Source organism: Sitophilus oryzae, unplaced genomic scaffold (assembly GCF_002938485.1).
Source record: "Sitophilus oryzae breed Bouriz unplaced genomic scaffold, Soryzae_2.0 scaffold_476_pilon_pilon, whole genome shotgun sequence".
In the NCBI taxonomy this organism is placed as follows: domain Eukaryota; kingdom Metazoa; phylum Arthropoda; class Insecta; order Coleoptera; family Curculionidae; genus Sitophilus; species Sitophilus oryzae.
Genome location: NW_022147058.1, coordinates 449,285 through 458,833, shown reverse-complemented (window position 1 = coordinate 458,833; position 9,549 = coordinate 449,285). Strand labels below are relative to the sequence as shown.

General features: G+C 39.1%; 1 protein-coding gene across 1 annotated transcript in view; it reads left to right on the top strand.

Moving 5' to 3' along the window:
• Nucleotides 1-9,549, top strand: part of LOC115886235 (palmitoyltransferase ZDHHC5) — a 55,188-nt gene that overhangs the window by 24,738 nt on the left and 20,901 nt on the right. The window lies entirely within an intron of this gene.

The window sequence follows — 9,549 nt, the reverse complement described above, 5'->3', positions numbered from 1 at the left end:
CCATCCTATTGGTTTTGTCAGGATTCAGGAGCAACCTATTGGCACAAAACCATGCCTCAACATGGCCGCGCACTACCTCACTCCCCTCCATGGCACCCTCCAATGAGTCAGATGAGAAGGCCACTGTTGTGTCATCAGCGAAAAGTGTAAATTTAGATGTTTAGTCTATATATGGTAAGTCGTTGATATATATCAAAAATAGAATTGGTCCGAGTACTGAGCCCTGGGGCACTCCAATATTAACATGACTCATCGCTGGTGACTCCCCACCGACCCTCACAACCTGAACTCTAGAAGTAAGATAGGAACGCATGAAATTAATACTATCCAGACTAAAATTGTACCTTTCAAGCTTCTGTAACAGTATGTCATGTGGTACACAATCGAATGCCTTACTCAGATCGCAAAATAAGGCCCCTGTAAAGTCAAGACTATCAAAAGACTCCCGAACACAAGACACAAGGTCCAGGATACCAAGAACCGTATTCCTATTTTTTCTGAAGCCAAACTGACACGGTGTAAAGAGATTATTGCTCTCGATGAAATGCGTTAACCTGGAAGCAATACACTTCTCAAAGATCTTTAAGATGATAGACAGTAGAGAGATGGGTCTATAATTACCAGGATCTTCAGGGTTGCCTTTTTTAAAAACAGGCGTTATTTGGGCAATCTTCAGTGCATCTGGAAAAGTGTTTTCTCTGAAACTCTGATTAATAAGTTTAGAGGACCTATTAGTTGGTTTTTGACCGACTTGATGAGCTTTACATTTAATCCAAACACATCAGAGCTATGCTTATTTTTCAGGCCATCAATAACATCTCTGATCTCAACAGGTGATACGCCAGAGAAAAAGAATGGGGTGTCACTGACAGCAAAATCATGCACGAACTCAAGAGGATCAATCTGAGATGGTGGTATTAATTCTACTATATCCTGAGCAATATTGGTAAAGTAGGTGTTAAATGTATCCGCTGTTATATCACATTTTTGATCGCACTTCTTACTGGATCCTCTATGCTGGTCAATGATTTGCCACACGGCTTTTGATGGGTTACTAGATCCGACAATAATGCGATCACATGATCTAACTTTGGCTTCCTTAATGGCGTTTTATATTGTAATTTATAGTTTTTGTATTCCAGTTTTATCCGTGCATGATCATGCTGTCTACTCAATTCACCAAGTAGTTGTAGATGACTACGCATGGCCCTTAAGTGATCATCAAACCAGCTGATATTAAGACCCTGGTCAGACCTGACAACATAGATTTTCTCAGGGAACGACTCATAATAAGCCCCCTCCAGTAATTTCAGAACTCGTGAAAATTTGGTGTTAATGTCTAAATCACCACTTACAAAGTCCCAGTCACTTGCTTCAACCAAATTAAAAGAATCTTAACATTCCCCTCTGTGTTAATGGCCTACACCTTTCTCTCCGCAAGAGAGACGATCCTGAGAACGCATCAAGAGAAGCTCGAGCTCCTGCCCCAGGTGATCAGATACACTTAGATCAACAACGTCCGATAAGAAAGAATCCTTACAGAAATTAATAAAAATGTTATCCAGACATGCTTGTTGTCTTGTTGGGGCGGTAATTGTCTGCACAAAGCCGTGGCTCTCAAGAACATCACACAATTGTACAGCCTCTGTCTGCCCTGTATTAAAATGGACATTAAAATCGCCCGCTAAAACAATATTCCTGTTAATCCCTAACCTGCCTAAAATATTCTGCAGAACATTTAAAAAGTAACAAAACAACCCGAGGGCACCTATATATCGACAAAACAAACACTTTAAAATCTTCTAAAAATACTGCGCAACATTCAATACATTTTCAATACTAAAATAGTTGACTATATTAAAATTACTTACATCTAAAGAGTCCTTAACATAAATGGCAGTCCCACCACCCGAATAGCTGGATCTTGCAAAATAGCTTGCTACTAGGAATCCCTCTGGACGAATAGTTTTTTTTAAATTAATCACATATTTTTTCTTGAAAAATTATGATAAAATACTTCTCTGTTGAAATTATGGCACAAAATCAGTTCAAGTTTATCATTTCAGTCTAATAACTATTTAGAAAACATGTTTCATAAATGAAATTTATGTCAGTAATAGGAGGTATTGGTAATTTCAATTCCAAATATCTTGGGAACCATTACTTGTACCGATTCTTACCAAGAGACCTTCTTTACGTAGAAAAGGTCATAAATGTATATTTTTTACTCAGTAGTTTTATACAGGTACGAAAAGTTATTTCTCTTCAAACCAGTTAAAAAATAAGTAGGTGGCTCCCCTACAGGTAGTTGTCATATTGACATCAAAATCAAATTTCTCATGTTAAAAACTCCCAGACACCAATTTTTCATCCAAATATCAACGTTAGTTCAGAAATTTTTGGAACAAATCGAATTAAAAATGAAACTTCTACACCCTGTATCTCGAAACTACGCATTTTAGGACATACATTTATATGAACTTTTTACTTATTTTAGCTGCAGAATATACTGCCAAAGTTTTCCAGAATACAGTTCGTACCACTGTGTTTACGACCATTTATTACCATTTTTAACTTTATTATTATGTTAATGTTAGTGTAATGAATCAAGTTTATCTTTTAAAAAAACTCGTGTATAAAATGTTCAACATCATATTTATTTTATTTGTTCTTAATTTAATTTTGATTCTAGTTAATTATTAGGCTAATCTTTCAGTATAATATTTTTAACTAAATATCAACACCTTACCGGAGGGTTCTAAAAGACTAATCTCCCGTCAGCACACCTCATCTTCACTCCCTCACCCACTCACGCCCATCGCCGCGCGCATCACTAACAACCGACCACTCCCATAACATCAGGTTAAGGTGGGCGGCGCCGCTGCCTACCCACGCGCACGCCCCCTCTCACTCTGTCTCGTTTACAGGTGGACCTGACCTACGACCGCCTCACCACCGCTCGATCCCGCCCTCAACCTTCCTCTCCTCCGCCACCTCCTCCTCCTCCACCGCCCGCTAGAAACAGAAAGCGGAGGCGCTCGAAAATCCACGGTTCGCTTATAACACTTCCTCTTCGACGAACGGCCAACCGATTCGTACTAGTCCTTTCGAGCGCCTCTCTGTAGTAGTCGCTTCTTGTGCATTTCGCAGGTCCAACCCGAGCACGCCGACGCAGCCGCGCAGGCCAGACTTCATAGGCGTGGTCTATGCGCCCGAACCAACCCACCGCCGGCAGCTACTACGAGTTCCAGCCGGCGGAGGCGGGACCCGTGGGAAGGGGCCGGGTTCTCAAGGGGCAGAACCACGTGCAGTACCACGGGGGCAGTCCGCAGCGGCGGTTCATGTCGGAGGGGAGCTGGTCAGGCAGGAGCAGCAGCTGAGCTATCCGCGGTCGAACAACACGGTGGATAATATCAGGGAGCTGGCCAATTCGCCGCAGAGGGGCGTGTACATGTGGAAGGACCAGTCGCCTGGTAAGTTGTGGCTGTTTTGCTTTTTCAAATGAAAGTAGTGAATTCTAAAGCTTCATTCAGAACCTCCCAATTAGAGGAATAAATTAGTGGTTTCAATTATACTTTTTAGTTTACGATAATTCACAATGTCTAAAAACACAATTAAAATTAATAAAATATCCTAGCAACAGCTTGCGATAGTCTGTTCCATAAAATAATTAACTAGAAAGAAGTGTCAACTCTGTGTTAAATCATTGGAAACACGATACGCCACCGAAAGCCTTCGTTGTCGTCTGGAGAACTAATTTTTCAATTGACAGGTTGACATGATGGCGTCGTATTTATTTCCGTTTCCGGTTATTCAATGGCGGGCCCTATTTCAGTTTAACTGTATTTTGTACTCTTTCTTATCATAAATAAAAACAAAACAAAATTTTATTCAAACATATTTATTTGAAATATGAGACAACGTGACTAAATATATATAAAAAAAAAATAAAGAATTGAATGATTTCAACAGCAATTACTTAATTATATGCAATTTTAACGTAAATTAGTAAGGTATAAGCATGACTTAATTTGTAAATAAATACACGTATTCACAGCCATCAGGGACAGAAAACGGGGGCAGGAACATGAAAACAGGAGCCTTATACAAAAACCTGAAAACAGAAAAACACATTTTTTATAACCATTTTTTTATAACCAAACCAAACTAAAATTAACAAATAGAAATATCAGTAGGTATAAAATACAAATATACTGTTTAAAAAAAGCGTCCATTATTCCCAAAGAGACCTGGTTTATAAATCAAAAAAGAAGCAAAAGAGACTTTTAGTCGGATAACAATCGGATTGTATCAGTCAGATTTATTGCATTATTGACAATAAATCGCACATACTGGAGATAACTAATGTTGGCTATAGTTAAAAATGATCTTACCTTGCTGTAAATTGTTTCCATTTTCAAAAAAATCGCCGATCATAAACATAACAAAATTTTCTTGCATCTAAAAAATACAGAAATAGTGTTTATTTACTACTTATTTTTAATATACATGGGACATACCTAGTACTGCAGAAACGTCTTTTTCTCCAGGATTTTTCATGTAATATATATTTTATATGCTTTATTACCTTTATATTTATAAATTTCTGCCGAATGCGTATATACATAAGCGAGAATGTCAAATGGTGACATATGATATGTCATTTTCTATCGAATAAAGTAAAAAAAATCAATTTACAGGTATCATGTTTTTTATTCGCATAGAAAGAAATAATATACGGTAATCGCAAAACATTTTCCGATACACGTCATCACTCATTTCGAAATTGACATTAAAGCCTATAAACCTGACTAAATGAAATTTTTGTCAAAAATGTTTAAATTTGTTGTATAATTTAAGATACCGAGCAGCTCTTCATTTTACTTTATAGAGCAAATGCTTGTACCAGATATTTTATTTAGATTAAAGCTGCAAAAATTGTTTAAACCGAATTTTATTATCGCTATGTTGGTCACATTGCGCCGTGTTCGTTGTCGTTTATTATTTGACAATTATCGTAATGTCAGTCATTATTTTATTTTTATTTTATATAATATCGTGTTGTTGTTGAATCTTTGTCAGTAATTTTCGTTTTTTTGCCTATTTTCATAGTCTTTAAATAAAAAAAGTTAGTAAATTCTGTGATTTTTAGTTTGTGCCAGGGAATAGGTACATTAAAGAAATGCTAACTTCATGTTAAAAAATGGAAACAGACGCCACCTGGTGTCGCCTGGCAGTACTAGCTAAATTGAGGGGAATTGGAGGGGCGGGGCTTAAAAGAGGGGAAATTTAAAAAAAAATATTTTTATAAGTCTCACTGACTTACTGTTTAAAGTTAATAAACATTTTTTATTACTTTAATATAATTTAATGTATTAAAAATATGTCTATTAACTTTACACAACAAATCAATGATATTATTAAAGACTTATTATTTTCAGAGAAAATTCATAGTAAATAAATTACACATTAGTAAACAATATCATTTATTTTTTAGAGCTGCGATTTATATTACAATAATATTGGAAATATATATATTTTTTTTAACAATGAAAAAGAATATCCCGGAACTTGAAAAGAAAGATGATCAATTAATGACTTAAATTAGTTCAAAATACATTTTGCAAATAACTAGTGAATTGGAAAGATAAACATACTATTAAAAAGACATTTTAGTACTATGTTATCATCTATTTACTGATAATACATAAGTATATAATAGGTAAATAACATGCAAAAGGCACTATGATACAACTACCTGTATCATGATAACACACAATCACAAAAAATATATGCTAATTTAAATTCCTTTAATGATCTAATGAAACACTATTGTCAAGAAAAATGGCGCATCCGCCAGAAATTAAAAATGTATTACTGGTTGCCTGCACAACCGCAACGTATCCGCCAGAAATTAAAAGACTTTTTCAGGCGCCATCTTTTAGTCAAGTCGAGAAGTAAGGGAATCAGACAATAGAATTGTCTGGTATGAAGAAGTACGCTTTCCGAGGTGGGAAATTTCGAGAAGCAGTCAATAGAGTATATAAGCCGGAGCCATCGACAACTGAGACAGTTTTTGAAATTTGAATATACCGCGTGGAAATTGAAAATCGGACAATTTGGTGAAGGAATCTTATAAATAGTTAGTTTGTTGTGTGTTATAAGTTAGTAATTGTATATAAAGTGAGAAAATAAATTCGTTAAGTATTTTATCGTGAGTTTAAATAGTGGACCCACGGAATCCGTAACAATTGGTGTCGGAAGTGCGATTCAGGAGGATTTTAAGAAGAAATTAAGTGGATTGGAGGATTTTTAGACCGGATTAGAGTATTTTTATGGTTGGTACAAGGGAACAAGCGAAGAAAATGGAGGAAGTAAGCAAACTATTAGGCGATTTTATGGAGAATATGAGAAGAGAAAAGGCAGAAGAACAAGAGAGGCTGCGAAAAGAAAAAGCAGAAGATCAAGAAAGACTCCGTAAAGAACGAGAAGAAGAGCGAGCCCGACTAGAAAAAGAAAGCAGAAGAACAAGAAAGACTCCGTAAAGAACGAGAAGAAGAGCGAGCCCGATTAGAAGAGAAAAGGAAGAGGAAAACTACGACGTCAACAAAGAACAGGACCGGTTGAGAACATTTTCGAAGATTTGAAAGTTGAACGACAACAAGAGAAACAAGAAGAACAGGACCGGCTTGAGAAAATACTGGGTAATTTGGAAATTCGTTTGGAGGAGCGACGTCAAAAAGAAAGACAAGAAGAACAGGACCGTATTCAGAAAATTTTAGAAAATCAAGGAATTAGACAAGAACGGTTGGAGAAAATTGTTGAAGATTTAGAAGTGCGTCGTCAGAAAGAAAAATTTGAAGATCAGGACCGTCTTAAGAAAACTTTGGAAAATCAGGAATTTCGACTACAGAAGAATTTTGAAGACCTGGAAAAACGACAGGAGAACCATTTCCAAGAAGTCGTAGAGATCTGGAGGAGCGCCTTCAGCAGAAGATAGAAAGGTTGGAGATGGACCTACAGAAGACCAAGGTACAAGTAAGGACACCTGGCGTTCCGGGAACTGCAAACCTTAAGGCCCCGACCTACGATGGACAAACGACATGGACAATGTACCACCGTCAGTTTGAAGCAGCCGCCGCTGCCAACGGATGGACTGACCAGAGAAAGCAGCAGCACTTGTCATCGCGCTGCGTGGCCTGCCCTGGAACTGTTTGCAAACTATTCCTGCAGCCCAACAGCAGGAATACCAAACTTTGGTCGCTGCACTGGACAGAAGATATGGCGACCAACATCGACACTCAACTTTACCAGGCCCAGATCAAGACACGCCTGCAGAGGTCGGAGAGAGTCTGCAGGAATTTGAAGCAGACTTACGTCGGCTGGTACACCTGGCATATCCAGAAGCACCGGAAGGATTTAGGGAGGAACTCGCTGCTCAGTGCTTTATCAGCGGACTGAGGGACAACGAATTACAGAGGGCGCTGCAAATATCCCGCTTTTCTACCAGCAGCGAAGCACTGGTCAGGGCGCTGGAAATCGAAGCTGCTTTTAGCGCCATCCCTAGACCGAAGATAAGATCGGTAACGGTTGAGGAACAGCCCGAAAGCACTCACAGAGGTTTGGAGAAGATGTGTAAGAAAGTCGACAAACTATGTGAGCTACTAATAAACAAGGGAGTCAACAACACCCAGACAGAGAACCAGAGAAGATTCCAGGACATAAGGTGCTTTAGATGTGGCAGGAATGGCCACATTAAACAGAGGATTGCCGTGTCCAAATGCGATCCCGTTCACCATCCAGAGAACGTAGGCACCAGGAAAACTAAAATCAGTCAATACTAGGGGCGAGTATTGTTTTCCATTAGAAGTCTAGGAAGAACCGCTGACAGTTTGGTGATCGACAGGAAAGTCAATGGAAAGGAATCCGAATGACAGTGGACACTGGCGCTATGGTTTCGTTGGTGCGGGCTAACTCAGTGCAAGGATTGAAGCTGATGCCTCTGAGAAGAAGAGTGTGTACACGTACAGTTACAGGGGAAATGGCCGTTGTACGGGAGAGGCTATCGTCGAACTGAAGTTAGGAAATTTGAAGTTTCAGCATAGCGTCTTAGTGGCAGATATTGAAGATGACTTCATCTTGGGCATGGATGTGATTCGTCAACATGGATTTTCGTTCGATCACCAGAGAAATATCTTAAATATTGGAAATGAAGAGTTCATGTTATCTCCAGACGAGGGACCAGGAAGAATGGATGTAAGATCAGCGGAAACTGTGGTGATACCTGGTAATACCGAGAAGATCGTATTCGGTAAAGTGGAGAAAATCGCTGGGGTGCTGTGTTGGACTGGTACAAAGTAGCGACAAGAAACAAGATAGGTACTTAGTAGGAAAATCATTGGTGAACACCGACAAAGAATATACCGATCAGAATTGCGAATGTTTTCCCGAATTGTGTCAAGATCCAAAAGGTGACAAGATAGCCATCTGCGAACCTGTAAGAAGTGTCACCCGATGTGATGAAGTGTCGTCAGCTGTTACACAAAAAGGCATCCCAAGAAACACTAAAACATCTAGAACAGCCATGGGATCACCTAACACCTGAGGAGAAACAAGAAGGCCAAGCAGTTCCTGCTAAAGCATGGCAGTATTTTTTGAGAAGAACAACAGTGGAAGAACTTGGATTTTGTGAAGCACCGGATTAATACTGGTCATGCTCAGCCGATTCGACAACGTCCTAGAAGGGTGCCCTTTCAAACAACAAGAAATGGAGACAATGGTAGATAAGATGTTAGAAGATGGGTAATCGAAGAATCATCAAGTCCATGGTCATCTCCTGTTGTTTTGGTGACGAAGAAAGATGGTAGTACACGATTCTGCGTGGTTATAGGAAGCTCAATGACGTCACTAAGAAGGATAGCTACCCACTGCCACGTATAGATGACACATTAACAACTCTGGCAGGTTCGTGCTGGTTCTCCACTCTCGACTTAAAAGAGTGGATACTGGCAAGTTGGTCTAGACGAGGAAGACAAAAGAAAAGACGCGGCTTTTCTACAGGAAACGGACTATATCAATTCAAGGTCATGCCGTTTGGATTATGCAATGCTCCAGCCACTTTCGAACGTCTCATGGAGGTGGTGTTAAGAGGATTAACTTGGAAAACGTGCTTGGTTTACCTCGACGATGTATTGGTTATGGGAAGAACTTTTGAGGAGCATTTGCGAAATTTAGAAGAAGTTCGGCCGCATAAGGAATGCGCACCTGTGCTTGAACCCGAAGAAGTGTAGCTTATTCCAGCGACAAAGTGGAATTCTTGGGTCATGTAGTTTCGGCAGACGGAATTTACACCGATCAGAAGAAAATCGCTGCAATCAAGGATTGGCCTAAACCTCGCGACAAACATGAACTTAGAAGTTTTCTGGGTTTATGCACCTATTACAGAAGATTTGTCAAGGGATTTACCAATATAGCTGCACCCTTACATAGACTTACAGGTGATGAAGTCGGCTGAATGGAACACCGATTGTGATGTAGCCTTTGGAAGAC